Raw genomic sequence first — 18,646 nt, forward strand, 5'->3', positions numbered from 1 at the left:
CGAAGCATCTTTGAATTTTTTTTCTATTTTTTAGGTGCGGCGATTGTCATGATTGACGATGTATTTACATCGAGGGCTATTTTTTTTTTTTTTTTGAATAAAGGACTTGCCAAAAACTGTCTTTTGTGGTTTTTTTTGTAAACTATTCTTGGTGAATGGGTAGGGGTACGATGTACCCGATACCCATTTACATGGGGGGAGGGATGGGATCTGGGGGCCCCCACCCGCAGACTCCCACAACCCAGGGTTGTTGGGAAGAGACCCTTGTCCCCATCAATATGGGGACAAGGTGCTTTGGGGGATACTCCAAAGTAGGGATCGGCCGATTATCACTTTCCCCGATATATCGGAATCAGCCCAGGAAGTTACTGATATTGCCGATATTTTCGTGACATCATTCTGCCTTCTAAGGCCACCTCCCTCGCCTTGGACAGCCTCGGCTGGAGTCGGGACTAGTCTCGCGGGAGTGTATCACAGCCATACACCCACTCACAGCAGCCTGGTGCCAGCCAGCCACCCACACCCACAGGCCCTGTACCAGCCAGCCACAGGCACTGTACCAGCGAGCCAGCCAGCCACCCACAGGCCCTGTACCAGCCAGCCACAGCCCCTGTACCAGCCAGCCACCCACATCCCCTGTGCCAGCCAGCCACCCACCACAGGGTGCCAGCAAGCCAGCCATTAAGCATTAAACAAAAATTAACATGTTCAGTACCAGATTTGTGTCAAAAATTGTCTATTTTTCAAAACTTTAAATGTACAAAATATCGGCCGATACCGATATGCGATGGCCAAAATATCGGTATCGGCAACGAAAGACGGATATCGGACGATCACTACCCCCCCAGCACCCTCCCCTGTTGAGGGCAAGCGGCCTGGTATGGTTCAGGAGGGGGGGGGCGCTCACTCATCCCCCCATCCTGGCCTGCTAGGGTGCATGCACGAATAAGGGTCTGGTATGAATTTTGGTGGGGGGGGTCCCATGCTGTTTTGTTTTTTTTTTTGTTTTTTTTCTAATTTTGTTATGGGGTTGGCCTTAAAATCCATACCAGACCCTAAGGGCTGTTTTTCTTTTTTTTTAAATGTTATCTGTATTGCCGGGAGCCGACAATACATTAAAGCCGCAAGCAAGTTTAAATTACTTTTTTTCTCTTTAGAAATGTCAGTATTGCTGCAGCAGGCTCCATACAACTTACAGATGTGCCACTTTACAGGCACATTAAGGGGACCCCCCAGGCACGATATTTAAAGGAATTTTTTATTTATATTGTTTCACTTTAAGCATTATAAAAATCACTGCTCATGTAAAAACTTTTTTTTACATTGATACATGTCCTAAAGGGGGCTCCCAGATTCCAATAAGCTCCCCACCTGCAGACCCCCACAATCACAGCCCAGGGTTGTTGGGAAGAGGCCCTTGTCCCAATCAACATGGGGACAGGGGGCTTTGGGGGCACCCTCCCCATGTTGAGGGCATAAGCAGCCTGGTATGGTTCAGGAGAGGGGGGGGGGGGCGCTCGCTCAAGAAAGGGTCTGGTATGGATTTGTGGGGGGGGGGGGGGCAGCTGTGTTTTTTTTTATTTAAAATTTTGGCATTGAGGTCCCCTTAAAATCTGTATCAGACCCTTAGGGCCTGGTATGTATCTTGGGGGGGGGGGACCCCAAGTCATTTTTTTTTTAAATTTTGGAATGGAGTTCCCCTTAAAATCCATACCAGACAAAAAAACGCCTGGTTTAGATTTTGAGGGGACCCCATGCCGTTTTTTTTTAAATTCTGTCATAGGGTTCCCCTTAACCAGTTAAATACAGGGCACTTTCACCCCCTTCCTGCCTAGACCAATTTTTAGCTTTCAGTGCTCATTGGCATCTATGGGAAATCTTGGTCAGCTTGGCATAGCACTGCTCACGAACTATAAGTGACAGGGACACAAAAAACTTGGGGAGCACCGAGAGGGGATCCAGGACTACAACATATCTAAACATTTTAAAAGTGGGGTATATCCTGTACACTACACTGACTGCACTAAACTAACTCATCGCACTATTCACTAACTACCTGTCTAATCTCTATTATCACACACTATACATGGATGTCGTGTAAGCAGCAGCCTTATATATTGTGCATGCACCCTTCCTTTCGCCAATCATGGCTCTGACAGGACATTGTGCTGTGATTGGCCAAAGCATACAGGTCAGGTGCATGCTTTGGCCAATCACAAGCACTTAATGCACTGCAACTGCGCAGTGCATTATGGGGCACTCATCGGCGGGCGAACTTGCCACCGAGCGCCCCAGGTGTTCATGTGTTCGGGGGACGCACGAACACCCAATGTTGGATTTGAAGATCCAGCCCATCCCTAGTAAGGGTATTCCCCGGTGTCAGGTAGGATTGGTGATTTTGGACTTAATTTGTTCAGCAACACTGTTTTGATAAAAATCGCAAAGGTAAGTACATTTAGTTACAAGAAAACAGATTATTTGAAAGGTTAGATGCTGAGAAATATACTATAAATAGAATAGTAAACATTGGCAATGGAACTGAAGGACTTGAAGGCTGTGCAAACCAGCTTTGAATGAGTCATAATAAACTTTTCCCATTTCCCAGTCAGGCGACACACCATGTCATACCTGGAACAATTATCTTATCCTTTCAATTTTGCAGTCACATGTGTAAGACTTTAATTATAATGTAGACTTTTTGAGTCATAGCATAATTGTTTTAAGAGGACACGGTCACAAAGCAAAGCTCCTATATCAGCCTGTAAGAATAGCAGACCTGATCTTACGGCTGCTCATCAGTGGTTCTTTGACAACAGTCAGTGAGTAGGTGTAGCTTTACTGCTCAAGAGTTATGCCCCATACACACGTGCAGATTATCTGCAGACTTTTGTCTGCAGACTTACCTTTTCTATGTAGTGCAAGGGCCTGCCGGATTGCATACAAATTGAAAGTGTTTAGGTTTGACCTCATATTATATGGTTTTGGTAAGTCTGCAGACAAAAGTCTGCAGATAATCTGCACGTGTGTATGGGGCATTAGTACACAGCATGTGTGTGTTTAGCTTTGTGACATTGTTGAAGGATTTATGTATCACTCGGTTTCATAACTGTGCTGAAAATTTAAGAAATTGCAAAACTTATTTTTTTAATTATGTTGGAAAAATTAACATTTGCTTCTTTTGACAGGTTCAGACATCTTTTTGAATAGCAAATATATTTAGACACACCAGGAAGTTGTTGACTTAAACGCTAAGGGCTCTTTCACACGGACGTTCCGTATGTCCGTAAATCATCCTATTTTTTTGCGGATGATATACGGACATAATGTCAATGGGTTTGCGGATGTCAGCGGATGACCATCCGCTGACATCCGATTTTCGTCCTTTCAGTTCTATTCCGTTTTTTGGAACGGAACAGAACCCTATTTTTGTTCCGTTTAAAAAACGGAAAGGAAGGAAAATCGGATGTCAGCGGTATCATCCGCTGACATCCGCAATGTCCATAGACATTCATTATGTCCGTATATCATCCGCAAAAAAATGTCCGTATATCATCCGCAAACAGATGGGATGATATGCAGACATACGGAACGGACACTCCAATGTGTCATCCGTGTCCGCAAAAAAAATCACTGATCGGAGGAAAAAAACTGAACGCCCGTGTGAAAGAGCCCTAAAGCTGGCCATACGCTGTACGAATTTCATCTGGCTCCTGAAGATAGTGGGTGGGGGGGCCTTGTCAACCACCTCCTGTCCCAACACCCCTCAACTGAAAAATCTAAGGATCTGACTGGAAACATTCTGACTGGAAGGGAGGGTCACTGCACAAGATATTCTGATGTCGGACAATAATGCTGCATGGGTTACGAGGGAGACCTTATCCGTGACAGAATCTATTCGTCTGCTGCTCTAATGTTGTGATCATCTTGTGTATGGTAGAAATCGGTTAACCTTTCATCTTCCTTGGAGAAACAAAAGGCCCTGGCTGGGTTTAAGCCAAAAGTGCTACTGACCTCTCTGTGTAAGAGGTCCATTCAATCCGGTAAGCAGGGATTTTTTGCTATGGTGGAGGTCACATAACACTCAGTGGTAGAAGGTGCTATTACCACATAGAAGATCCTTCTGTAATATTGTTGGACTTTACTTCCTTGGATATATATTTGCACTGGTGTCATATCACCATTGTGGAAGGACTCGTTTTGTATTATTTTACAGGTTCACTGTTTTCACTGCACAATCCTTTATTGGTTCACTGTTTATGAATATTCTTTATTCAGTATCTGTATAGCGCAGCTCTATTTTTTTATATTGTTTGTTTCTTGTGTCTGTCTCACAGTTGAATTGCTGCTCTTCGAGTATTATATAGTATTTCATATATTTTTTATTTTATTTTTTTTCCTCTTTTTTGGAAAACTTTTCAGCTCAAACACCGCTGCATCCAATTGGGAGGGTCGGCTGTCAAAATAACTTTGGTCTTTCTTGTTTAAGCGATGACTTTCCCTCCCCTAGTTCTGCACATGCTTACCTTAGTGCTTCAGGTCCCTACAGAGCCCTATAGTTACATCTACGCATAGGCGAATTGGCGAAGATGGGCTAGGATTTAAGTCCCAGAGCTTGGCAGATCTGTGCATGTGTGGGAAAAAACCCTTTCGCATGCACAAATTTACTGCAGGGCTCTGCCAGACCCGAAGGCCAGGCAGTGTCTTTTGGCACATCTGTGCATGTGCCGGAATACCAAGGTGGTTGTGTCAATGGGGAGACAAGGCCCTAATGGAAGAAAACCAGTTCTGGACCGGAAGAATTTGCACCCTTAATAACCAGGCCCTATTTTGCGATTCGGCACTGCGTTACTTTAACAGACAATTGCGCGGTCGTACAACGCTGTACCCAAACAAAATTTACGTCCTTTTTTCCCCCACAAATAGAGCTTTCTTTTGGTGGAGTTTGATCACCTGTGCAATTTTTATTTTTTGCATTATAAACAAAAAATAGCTACAATTTTGATGAAAAAAAAACTATATTTTTCACATTCTGCTATATAACATTTCCAAAAAAAAAATTAAAAATCTAAATTTTTTAACATTTTAGGCCAATTTGTTTTCTGCTACATATTGGTAAAAAAAAAAATTGCAATAAGCGTATTTTAATTGGTTTGCGCAAAAGTTATCACGTCTATTAACTAGGGGAAAGATTTATGTCATTTTTTTATTTATTTTTATTTTTTTTACTAGTAATGGCGGCGATCTGCGATTTTTTGTGGGACTGCGACATTGCGGCGGACAGATCGGACCCCTGACTGACATTTTTGACACTTTTGGGGGTACCAGTGACATTACTACTGTAATCAGTGCTAAAAATATGAACTGTTACTGTAATAATGACACTGGCAGGGAAGGGGTTAACAGTATAGGTGATCAAGGGCTTAAATGTGACCCTAGGAGAGCGATTCTAACTGTGGGGGGGCGTGGCTTCTGAGATGACTAATGAGACGTGAGACGTGATCCTATATAACAGGATCACATGATCTCTATGATCATCCCAGGGAGAAGGACGGTTGGCTGTGTTTACAACAGCCGACCGTCCTCTCTCAGCGGGGAACGATCGAGAGTGTCAGGCGCCAATCGGAGCCACCTGACACACGCATTGGTGCTCGCCCCCCCAGTCCCTCTCAGGCAAGCGACGTAGGTCTACATCATTTTGCCTGTACGAGCCAAACTTCCGCAGTAAAAAGGCGGCGGGTGGTCGGGAACTGGTTAAATCAAGAACAAAGTTTATTGAGTGTAAAAAAAGTCATCCAGAGCACACAATCATAGCAAAGAGCGTGATACACAAAGAAGTGATACAATGAGCATATGCATAGGTACATAGGAACAGTGCTTTAATAATAGTACTGGCAAAATATAGCATACTGGCAATCTGAAACCACAAAAAACAGCACATAAGCGCACCATGCCTTGAGGCGTACACAGCAACCCACTTATAGAGGCACGGAGTCATAACCTAGTAGGAAAATAGCTATAGGAGTCTATCCAGTACAAGATCAATGGATGATAGGCTGGTGTTTTAACCCTTTTACCGTGAGCTGCAGTGCCTGGGAGGGGGAGCATGTAAGACACAAATGAACGAGGATTTGGCTTCGTAGGTGAAGGTAAGGACCTATTTTGAATGCTGTACAGGAGCCTTTAGTTATACTTTAAAATACAATTCAGCTCCAATTTGGAGAGTTCAAACACAGATCTAAATGTTAGCATGACTGTCACATTAAACAAGCCCTTAGTAGGCTTTATTAAACTTCATCATTACTTGAATATTAACCACCCCCTTAATGACCAGGCCATTTTTTTTGCGATTCGGCACTGCGTTACTTTAAGTAACAATTGCGCAGTCGTGCGACGCTGTACCCAAATACAATTAATGTCCTTTTTTTGCCACAAATAGAGCTTATATATTGTATAAGTCGCGCTAAATTGAAAAATAAACAAATGAATGTCCAACTGTTTACAGTCCCAAATAACATAAAGTGACTGGTGATGTATGAAATCTTGTGCTGCTTCCAAAAGATCCCGTAGGAATTGTGCTTACCAGAACGGCAATTTTAAATTGCAGAATTCATGTGATGTGATGAGTTCACGAGCCCAGGTGATCCAATGGAATTCTAGCGCAAGGAACTCCCAATATTGTGGTCGTGTATCATGTGAAGGAAAAATAATAATCCATAGCGTGATACCGTAAAGAATTGTCAATAATATAACTGTGTAGGACTACAAATACTGTGAATCCTTCACCAATTGTGCAGCCGCTTACCAAATGACTAGTGAAAAGGCATGTAATCAAATCAAAAGAAAAGGACCGCCACCAGACGTAGAGCCTCTTACCAGATAGATCTTTATAGATGTGTTCTATCCAAGTATAGAAAAGGTGAACCACCACCAGACATAAGGCCTCTTACCAGATGGAAATGAAAAGCCAGCAGAACATTGAATCCACATGCACCAATATCAGCAAGCCACCCAAGAGCGCATAAAGCCTCTTACCAGACCACAAGAAAAATGCTCGATAACACTTGGTATATTTTCCCAATGGAGAGGTAACTTCAAGGTCCCAATGACAATCCGGGCAAATCACTGATAAGTACCACGATGTACCGCTTAATGTGCCTAGGTGGCCTCTCAGACCCCCTATGCCACAAGCTGAGCCACTGTGTTTCTCAGGGTTGCAACGCCAGACCAGCCGATAAAGGAAAGAGAAGGCGCCAATAGTGTAAAAAACTTCCAACAGATTTTATTTACATAGGTAGTGTACTTACAAACATAGAAGAAAATTAGCGAAGGATGTAGAGCCGCCGGCCGGACGGCAAGGCGCATCCGTTCCCTCGATAAGCTTCCGGAGATGACGTCAGCACGCCGTGACCTAACGGCGTTTCGTCCGAGGAGACGTTATCAAAGGTACGGACGGCGCGCTGACGCCATCTCTTATAGTCCGATCAACCGGATATCCGGATAGAGGTAAACAACTCCACCATAGAGTCGGTGACCAAAGGACCGGAAGTCCGGGAATGGTTGAAATTACTCAACATAATCCAAAAGACATAATCATATCTTGTAATACAATTACATTATTATTCTGTGCGTCAGTCTCCACTATATCATCGCACAAAAAAGGAAAAAGTTAAATTAAATGCATTTCAGCGATTTTAGCCCATCCAGAACCCAGCGCCATCTAGTGTTCCTATAAAGGAAACACAACAAATCGAGCTATTATAAGAATCCTCCGGGTGCTAGAAAGGCCACTTCGCCAGAAATGCATACAAATTAAATTATACTTAAAAGGAATCTTTTAATTCAAAAAAATCAAAATTCGAAAATAAAACCCACATATTCCATAATTAATAGGTAAATGTGGACATCATACAATCTATATACTCTCTGCTCCTATTCTGAGTATACTAAAAGATAAACTCTCCAAACTGTTAAAACAATATTAAACCTAGATCCAAAACGAATTGGATCCATGTTGGTGATCTATTTATGAATTATAATAAAAACCAAATAAAAATAGATAAAAAAGGGCATCTGTAAATTGTAGAGAGTATGGACAGATATCATTCAAATAAAATAGGTAAACGCTTTGTCCGCGGAAGCACCCCAAAGGGATCCACCTGTATATGATCCACATGAAGTGCATCCATCGGCAATCTATCTAAAATAATTAAAGGTAGATAAACCTATGAATTATCAAGGAATGCATTAAGTTCAACATCTACATTAAGGCCATAAGGTACATAACATTTCACACGATGTATCCAGGACATCTCAAGTTTCGAGATGCCCCTTACGAGAGGTTCTCCTCTCCAATGTGGTACAAATCTGTCTATACCTAAAAAGAGTGTATGTCTCGGATCTTTATTATGAACAGCGGCATAATGTTTAGAAACGGAATGGTTAGCAAAACCCTTCCTAATGTTTGCCACGTGTTCATTCAATCTCACATTAAGGGGGCGCTTGGTTCGGCCTATATATTGATGCCCGCAAGGACATTGAAGGAGGTAGACAACCCCAGTAGTTGTACAAGAGATGAATGGTGCAATAATATGTTTACGTCCTGTGCTCCTAGAAACAAATTCCTGCACTCTTCTCTTTTTGTTAGAACTTAGAGTGCAAATTTGGCATCTGTTGCACCTATAGTAGCCAGTAAGTTGCTGTAAGAAGCTTGGTTTAGGTGTAGGGGGTTCAAGAACGTTAGGGGAAACTTTATCTCTCAACGAAGGGACCCCTTTAAAAACCACCCTTGGTCTTTCGGGTAGATTATTCCGAAGTACTGGATCATTATTTAGAATGTGCCAATGGCGTGTGATTAGATTTTTTATACTCATATGTTGACTGGAAAATGTGGTCACAAAAGGTAAAGCAAAGGAGTCAGCTTGCTGTTGTTTTTTGGACTTATTCAAAAGCAGTTGTCTGTCCATTGTTCTTACTTCAGACAAAGTATGTTGGAGGAATCCCTCATTGTACCCTTTATCCAGAAATCTGGTAGTTAAGGTTCGTGCCTGTGTTTCGAATTCCCGAATATCAGAACAATTCCGTCTAATGCGGAGATATTGTCCTTTCGGGATGGCTCGCAACCAAGGGGCATGGTGACAACTGTCGACAGGAATATAGGAATTCCTGTCTGTTGGTTTAAAATGGGTAGAGGTGACAAATTGCCCATCCTTAATGGATATGTTCAAATCCAAGAAACTGATGCTCAATTGGCTACATTCATAGTTCAGATGAATTCCCCTATTATTGGAATTGAGATCTTCCAAGAACAGGGTTAAATCGTCGTATGTGCCGTCCCATAGGAGGAGGACGTCATCAATATACCTAGCCCACAAAAGAATCTGTGGGCGACGGTAAGCATAGATGACGTCCTCCTCCCACTGGGCCATGAACAGGTTGGCCAGGGACGGAGCATATTTTGCCCCCATAGCAACGCCAGTGATCTGACGGAAAAACTGGCCGTTGTACCAGAAATAATTATGCTGGGTTGCAAAATTAAGCAACTCCATAATGAATGAAATCTGGGTTTCTGGCAAATGGGAGTCTCTGGTCAGAAACATATTAACGGCACTCAGTCCAATCTCATGCGGTATTACCGTATAGAGAGACGAGACATCCGCTGTGACCAACCAAAGATGTTCAGTAGGTCTAAGGTCAGACAAAAGATTTATGACATGTCTAGTGTCTTTAATGAAGGACGGTGTAGCTTGGACCAATGGTTGCAAATACGAGTCTATGTATTTCCCCACCCGGGACGTCACAGAGTCAATGCCGCTGACTATGGGACGACCCGGGGGGGGAAATCAGACTCTTATGCAATTTTGGCAGATAGTAGATCACTGGCGTGCGGGGGCATTTAGGGATCAAAAAGGCTTTTTCTTTATTGGTGAGAATATTTGAGTTATAGCCTCTTTCGACAATTGTTTGTAAATTCTTTTTATATGAGATTTTTGGATCTCTGGGTAATAATGCATATGTTTTTTTATCACCTAGGATCCGTTGCATTTCAACTTCATAATCAGTCCTATCTAATACGGCTATCCCACCCCCCTTATCTGCTGGTCTTATTACCAGATCTTTACGGGCACATAAAGAATCCAGACCTTTCTGTAGATCATTAGACAGAGAAGATTTGTGAATTTGTATGTTATCCAAATCTCTTAGCATGACGTCCCTAAATACCCTTAATGAAGGGGCTAAACCACCTGGTGGATTAAAAAGGGACGCGTTAGCAAATCCTGAGTGTTGAAACTCGGTGCTAACCACTCGGTTCTCTTTAATGGGGTTACTCAAAACATAACGTTTTATATTAACTTTACGAACGAATTTGTGAATGTCCATGTACGTCTGGAATTTATCCAGACGTTTGGGTGGAGCAAATTTTAAGCCTTTGTCTAAAATCAATTTTTCAGCATCCGATAATTCTACTTTACTTAAATTAAAAATTCCAGCGCCTGCTAACTTTTTGCTTTTTTTGAATTGGCACCTCCTACCTCCTCTTGTTCCTCTTGTAGTTCTGCCGGGCGTTTTACCCCTTGTAGGGCCCTGGGAAAACCCCAACCTGGATATCCAGAGCCTAAGTTGTTCGGTCTCTGGGAATCTGTGTTGGCGTCCCCTACATCTCTTGAAGAGTGGGAACTAGGGTTATTATATGAACCCACTGTGTTGGTTTTGAGGGGGGGTTGTGTGATGTTAGTAGCCTCATTATCCTTAAACGGATAAAATCTGTTCTGAACTGGAACATTATATTGGCGACCATCTGCCCTGTTCATTGAGCGGTCTCTATCTGGCCATTGGCGATCATTACCTCTACCTCGCATAGGTTCCAAGGGAGGGTCATACCACTGGGGGCCAGACCTAGGTGGACTATAGTCAAACCGGCCCTGAACCTGTCTCTGGGGGCCATAGTCTGCACCTTGGTTTCTTTGTGGATGACGGGAATCAAAATATTGGTCCGGTCCACGTCTCCATTGGGGTGTATTATTATAGGGGGGCTGGGTATAGCCACCAGAATGGTAGCTAGGGCCTCCATAATACTCACGGTTCTGGTATTGCCAATTAGTGTTAGGACCTGGAGGATTGTAATTTCCATTAGGTCTACCTTGATGAGGCTGGGGTTGATTATCCCTATTTTGCCCTCTATACGGAGATTTAAAAGATGGACGTCTGCCCTTAGCAGCTCATTATTTGTTGCGCTAAAGGCAACAAATAATGAGCTGCGACTTCAAGTGTGACCACACCCTTAAAAATTATATAATGTATAAGTATTAAAAAACTTAGAAAAGGAAGAAAAGGACCAGAAAATAAAAAAACGGAAAAAATATAACAGGGATCTACAGGATTATCAGTCATGTACTGTCTTTGAATGGCAGAAAAAACTGACTAATAATCCTAATGCTGAGGAGGAGGCTATGGATATGTCAGCCACTCAAGTAGTGGGTATGTCCTCTGCCCCTCCTACTGCACAAAAACAGAAGAAAGGACCTCGTGCTAAGGGCAGACGTCCATCTTTTAAATCTCCGTATAGAGGGCAAAATAGGGATAATCAACCCCAGCCTCATCAAGGTAGACCTAATGGAAATTACAATCCTCCAGGTCCTAACACTAATTGGCAATACCAGAACCGTGAGTATTATGGAGGCCCTAGCTACCATTCTGGTGGCTATACCCAGCCCCCCTATAATAATACACCCCAATGGAGACGTGGACCGGACCAATATTTTGATTCCCGTCATCCACAAAGAAACCAAGGTGCAGACTATGGCCCCCAGAGACAGGTTCAGGGCCGGTTTGACTATAGTCCACCTAGGTCTGGCCCCCAGTGGTATGACCCTCCCTTGGAACCTATGCGAGGTAGAGGTAATGATCGCCAATGGCCAGATAGAGACCGCTCAATGAACAGGGCAGATGGTCGCCAATATAATGTTCCAGTTCAGAACAGATTTTATCCGTTTAAGGATAATGAGGCTACTAACATCACACAACCCCCCCTCAAAACCAACACAGTGGGTTCATATAATAACCCTAGTTCCCACTCTTCAAGAGATGTAGGGGACGCCAACACAGATTCCCAGAGACCGAACAACTTAGGCTCTGGATATCCAGGTTGGGGTTTTCCCAGGGCCCTACAAGGGGTAAAACGCCCGGCAGAACTACAAGAGGAACAAGAGGAGGTAGGAGGTGCCAATTCAAAAAAAGCAAAAAGTTAGCAGGCGCTGGAATTTTTAATTTAAGTAAAGTAGAATTATCGGATGCTGAAAAATTGATTTTAGACAAAGGCTTAAAATTTGCTCCACCCAAACGTCTGGATAAATTCCAGACGTACATGGACATTCACAAATTCGTTCGTAAAGTTAATATAAAACGTTATGTTTTGAGTAACCCCATTAAAGAGAACCGAGTGGTTAGCACCGAGTTTCAACACTCAGGATTTGCTAACGCGTCCCTTTTTAATCCACCAGGTGGTTTAGCCCCTTCATTAAGGGTATTTAGGGACGTCATGCTAAGAGATTTGGATAACATACAAATTCACAAATCTTCTCTGTCTAATGATCTACAGAAAGGTCTGGATTCTTTATGTGCCCGTAAAGATCTGGTAATAAGACCAGCAGATAAGGGGGGTGGGATAGCCGTATTAGATAGGACTGATTATGAAGTTGAAATGCAACGGATCCTAGGTGATAAAAAAACATATGCATTATTACCCAGAGATCCAAAAATCTCATATAAAAAGAATTTACAAACAATTGTCGAAAGAGGCTATAACTCAAATATTCTCACCAATAAAGAAAAAGCCTTTTTGATCCCTAAATGCCCCCGCACGCCAGTGATCTACTATCTGCCAAAATTGCATAAGAGTCTGATTTCCCCCCCCGGGTCGTCCCATAGTCAGCGGCATTGACTCTGTGACGTCCCGGGTGGGGAAATACATAGACTCGTATTTGCAACCATTGGTCCAAGCTACACCGTCCTTCATTAAAGACACTAGACATGTCATAAATCTTTTGTCTGACCTTAGACCTACTGAACATCTTTGGTTGGTCACAGCGGATGTCTCGTCTCTCTATACGGTAATACCGCATGAGATTGGACTGAGTGCCGTTAATATGTTTCTGACCAGAGACTCCCATTTGCCAGAAACCCAGATTTCATTCATTATGGAGTTGCTTAATTTTGCAACCCAGCATAATTATTTCTGGTACAACGGCCAGTTTTTCCGTCAGATCACTGGCGTTGCTATGGGGGCAAAATATGCTCCGTCCCTGGCCAACCTGTTCATGGCCCAGTGGGAGGAGGACGTCATCTATGCTTACCGTCGCCCACAGATTCTTTTGTGGGCTAGGTATATTGATGACGTCCTCCTCCTATGGGACGGCACATACGACGATTTAACCCTGTTCTTGGAAGATCTCAATTCCAATAATAGGGGAATTCATCTGAACTATGAATGTAGCCAATTGAGCATCAGTTTCTTGGATTTGAACATATCCATTAAGGATGGGCAATTTGTCACCTCTACCCATTTTAAACCAACAGACAGGAATTCCTATATTCCTGTCGACAGTTGTCACCATGCCCCTTGGTTGCGAGCCATCCCGAAAGGACAATATCTCCGCATTAGACGGAATTGTTCTGATATTCGGGAATTCGAAACACAGGCACGAACCTTAACTACCAGATTTCTGGATAAAGGGTACAATGAGGGATTCCTCCAACATACTTTGTCTGAAGTAAGAACAATGGACAGACAACTGCTTTTGAATAAGTCCAAAAAACAACAGCAAGCTGACTCCTTTGCTTTACCTTTTGTGACCACATTTTCCAGTCAACATATGAGTATAAAAAATCTAATCACACGCCATTGGCACATTCTAAATAATGATCCAGTACTTCGGAATAATCTACCCGAAAGACCAAGGGTGGTTTTTAAAGGGGTCCCTTCGTTGAGAGATAAAGTTTCCCCTAACGTTCTTGAACCCCCTACACCTAAACCAAGCTTCTTACAGCAACTTACTGGCTACTATAGGTGCAACAGATGCCAAATTTGCACTCTAAGTTCTAACAAAAAGAGAAGAGTGCAGGAATTTGTTTCTAGGAGCACAGGACGTAAACATATTATTGCACCATTCATCTCTTGTACAACTACTGGGGTTGTCTACCTCCTTCAATGTCCTTGCGGGCATCAATATATAGGCCGAACCAAGCGCCCCCTTAATGTGAGATTGAATGAACACGTGGCAAACATTAGGAAGGGTTTTGCTAACCATTCCGTTTCTAAACATTATGCCGCTGTTCATAATAAAGATCCGAGACATACACTCTTTTTAGGTATAGACAGATTTGTACCACATTGGAGAGGAGAACCTCTCGTAAGGGGCATCTCGAAACTTGAGATGTCCTGGATACATCGTGTGAAATGTTATGTACCTTATGGCCTTAATGTAGATGTTGAACTTAATGTTTTCCTTGATAATTCATAGGTTTATCTACCTTTAATTATTTTAGATAGATTGCCGATGGATGCACTTCATGTGGATCATATACAGGTGGATCCCTTTGGGGTGCTTCCGCGGACAAAGCGTTTACCTATTTTATTTGAATGATATCTGTCCATACTCTCTACAATTTACAGATGCCCTTTTTTATCTATTTTTATTTGGTTTTTATTATAATTCATAAATAGATCACCAACATGGATCCAATTCGTTTTGGATCTAGGTTTAATATTGTTTTAACAGTTTGGAGAGTTTATCTTTTAGTATACTCAGAATAGGAGCAGAGAGTATATAGATTGTATGATGTCCACATTTACCTATTAATTATGGAATATGTGGGTTTTATTTTCGAATTTTGATTTTTTTGAATTAAAAGATTCCTTTTAAGTATAATTTAATTTGTATGCATTTCTGGCGAAGTGGCCTTTCTAGCACCCGGAGGATTCTTATAATAGCTCGATTTGTTGTGTTTCCTTTATAGGAACACTAGATGGCGCTGGGTTCTGGATGGGCTAAAATCGCTGAAATGCATTTAATTTAACTTTTTCCTTTTTTGTGCGATGATATAGTGGAGACTGACGCACAGAATAATAATGTAATTGTATTACAAGATATGATTATGTCTTTTGGATTATGTTGAGTAATTTCAACCATTCCCGGACTTCCGGTCCTTTGGTCACCGACTCTATGGTGGAGTTGTTTACCTCTATCCGGATATCCGGTTGATCGGACTATAAGAGATGGCGTCAGCGCGCCGTCCGTACCTTTGATAACGTCTCCTCGGACGAAACGCCGTTAGGTCACGGCGTGCTGACGTCATCTCCGGAAGCTTATCGAGGGAACGGATGCGCCTTGCCGTCCGGCCGGCGGCTCTACATCCTTCGCTAATTTTCTTCTATGTTTGTAAGTACACTACCTATGTAAATAAAATCTGTTGGAAGTTTTTTACACTATTGGCGCCTTCTCTTTCCTTTATCGGCTGGTCTGGCGTTGCAACCCTGAGAAACACAGTGGCTCAGCTTGTGGCATAGGGGGTCTGAGAGGCCACCTAGGCACATTAAGCGGTACATCGTGGTACTTATCAGTGATTTGCCCGGATTGTCATTGGGACCTTGAAGTTACCTCTCCATTGGGAAAATATACCAAGTGTTATCGAGCATTTTTCTTGTGGTCTGGTAAGAGGCTTTATGCGCTCTTGGGTGGCTTGCTGATATTGGTGCATGTGGATTCAATGTTCTGCTGGCTTTTCATTTCCATCTGGTAAGAGGCCTTATGTCTGGTGGTGGTTCACCTTTTCTATACTTGGATAGAACACATCTATAAAGATCTATCTGGTAAGAGGCTCTACGTCTGGTGGCGGTCCTTTTCTTTTGATTTGATTACATGCCTTTTCACTAGTCATTTGGTAAGCGGCTGCACAATTGGTGAAGGATTCACAGTATTTGTAGTCCTACACAGTTATATTATTGACAATTCTTTACGGTATCACGCTATGGATTATTATTTTTCCTTCACATGATACACGACCACAATATTGGGAGTTCCTTGCGCTAGAATTCCATTGGATCACCTGGGCTCGTGAACTCATCACATCACATGAATTCTGCAATTTAAAATTGCCGTTCTGGTAAGCACAATTCCTACGGGATCTTTTGGAAGCAGCACAAGATTTCATACATCACCAGTCACTTTATGTTATTTGGGACTGTAAACAGTTGGACATTCATTTGTTTATTTTTCAATTTAGCGCGACTTATACAATATATAATTTTTAAGGGTGTGGTCACACTTGAAGTCGCAGCTCATTATTTGTTGCCTTTAGCGCGGTTATAACCTTCTTTTTACAAATAGAGCTTACTTTTGGTGGTATTTGATCACCTCTGCGGTTTTTAGATTTTGCGCAATAAACAAAAGACAATGAAATAAAAAAAAATGTAAAAAAAAACCACTTTTTTTATTCAGTTTAGGCCAATTTGTATTCTGCTACATATTTTTGGTAAAAAAAAATCCCAAAAAGCGTATTTTAATTGGTTTGCGCAAAAGTTATTGCATTTACAAACTAGGTAGATTTTTGGACGGCGATCAGTGATTTTTAGCGGGACTGCGACATTGCGGCGGACAAATCTGACACTAAGTAACACTTTTTGGGGACCAGCGACATTAATACAGTAATCAGTGCTAAGTAATATGCACGGTTACTGTATAAGACACACAATCTCACTGTGCATGTCTGGCAGAAGAGCCGCCTGCTTTGTTTATAAAGGCAGACGGCTCTCCTGTCAGTTTCCCCAAAGATCGCGGGAGGCCGGTGGCGATCAAACCCGCTCCCCCCACAGAATTGCTCTGGCGGCGCGCGCGCCACCGAGACTGTGTGCACATAATCATGTAGCTGTATGTAACTATGCACAGCCGAGCCGCCCTGCCGCAGTAAATCTGCGTGGGGGGGTCGGCAAGTGGTTAAATATAAATAAGTGTTGCGCATACCAGAAAAAAGAAACTGATACTGTAAAACAAATAACCTCAAATGATCCGTGATGAAAATCTATCAAATCATCAAATAAAATCAATTCACATTCACTATTAAAGGAGATACTCCTCTAAAAACATGATTTTACTGATCCAATTACACCATGGGAGGTCACTTTGTTTTTACCCTAACATATGGATGAGCACATGTGAGGGAGTCTTAACCACTTCTGGACTGGAAGGTTTTACTCCCTTAATGACCAGGCCATTTTTTGCAATACGGCACTGGATTACTTTAACCGACAATTGTGCCGTCGTGCGGCCCTGTACCCAAAACAAAAAGTTGATGTCCTTTTTTTCCCCACAAAAAGAGCTTTCTTTCGGTGGTATTTGATCACCTCTGCGGTTTTTAATTTTGCGCTATAAACAAAAAAAAGAGCGACAATTCTGATAAAAAAAATATATATTTTCTACTTTCTGCTATAAAACACAGACAATAAAAAAAAATGTTAAAATCAAAATTTTTCATAATTTTAGGCCAATGTGTATTCTTCCACATATTTTTGGTAAAAAAAATCCCAATGAGTGTATATTGATTGGTTTGTGCAAAAGTTATCTCGTCTACAAACTAGGAGATAGATTTATGGCATTTTTATTTATTTATCTTTTACTAGTAATGGCGGCGATCAGCGATTTTTAGTGGGACTGCGACATTGTGGTGAACAGATCGGACACCTGACACTTTTGACAGGACTAGTGACATTACTACAGTAATCAGTGCTAAAAATATGCACTGCTACTGTACTGACACTGGCAGGGAAGGGGTTAACAACAGGGGTGATCAAAGGGTTAAGTGTGTCCCTAGGGACTGTGTGGGGCATAGGATCACTAGATGAACATGCAGATCGGTGTTTCTGAATAGCAGGAACACAGGATGCCTGTGTTCATCTGTGACAGAACGGCAGTCTGCCTTGTTTACATAGGAAATCACCGTTCTGTCTCTATGTGGAGCAATCGCGGGTGGCCAGCGGGCATCACGTCCGCTGGTCCCGCTGATTGGCTCCCGCTCTGGCGCACACCCCCACTGGCTATTACACAAAACGACATACAGGTATGTAGTTTCGCGTAATAGAGCCGACCTGCTACAGTATATGTGCGGTGGCTGGTCGGCAAGTGGTTAAAGGGACCAACACCAGAGGATAGCCAAATCAACTTAAAAGGTGAACATCAATGGAGGAGGACTTCTGTATGTAATCAAATATAAATTTGATTATTTATGGAGGTGAGAATACTGGGAGCACTGAGGTGTCACGATCGGGTGGAAGTACACCATTGGTTTATATGTTGTCAAACTGAAGCTGCCTGCACTGAAGATAGATAACTAGACAACTTTTTTATTATTTGATATGGATTATTATGCACCTTTCAGCACACGTGCACTTTACTTTTATTGAACTATTCTAATGCACTGAGTGGGAATTGATTTCATTTGATGATTTGATATATTTTTATAACGGATCATTTAAGGTTATTTTTTTTTTTTTTTTTTACTGCATCAGTTTATTTTTTCTGGTATGCGCAACACTTATTCATATTTATTATTGAATTACTGGTGGGAACACAGTATGGTGTTTGCAGCAACCACACTT

At 42.2% G+C, this 18,646-nt stretch overlaps 1 protein-coding gene across 1 annotated transcript in view; it reads right to left on the reverse strand.

Moving 5' to 3' along the window:
- Window positions 1-18,646, reverse strand: part of SH2D4A (SH2 domain containing 4A) — a 162,742-nt gene that overhangs the window by 36,929 nt on the left and 107,167 nt on the right. The window lies entirely within an intron of this gene.

Source organism: Pelophylax lessonae, assembly GCF_965119305.1.
Source record: "Pelophylax lessonae genome assembly, chromosome: 1".
In the NCBI taxonomy this organism is placed as follows: Eukaryota; Metazoa; Chordata; class Amphibia; order Anura; family Ranidae; genus Pelophylax; species Pelophylax lessonae.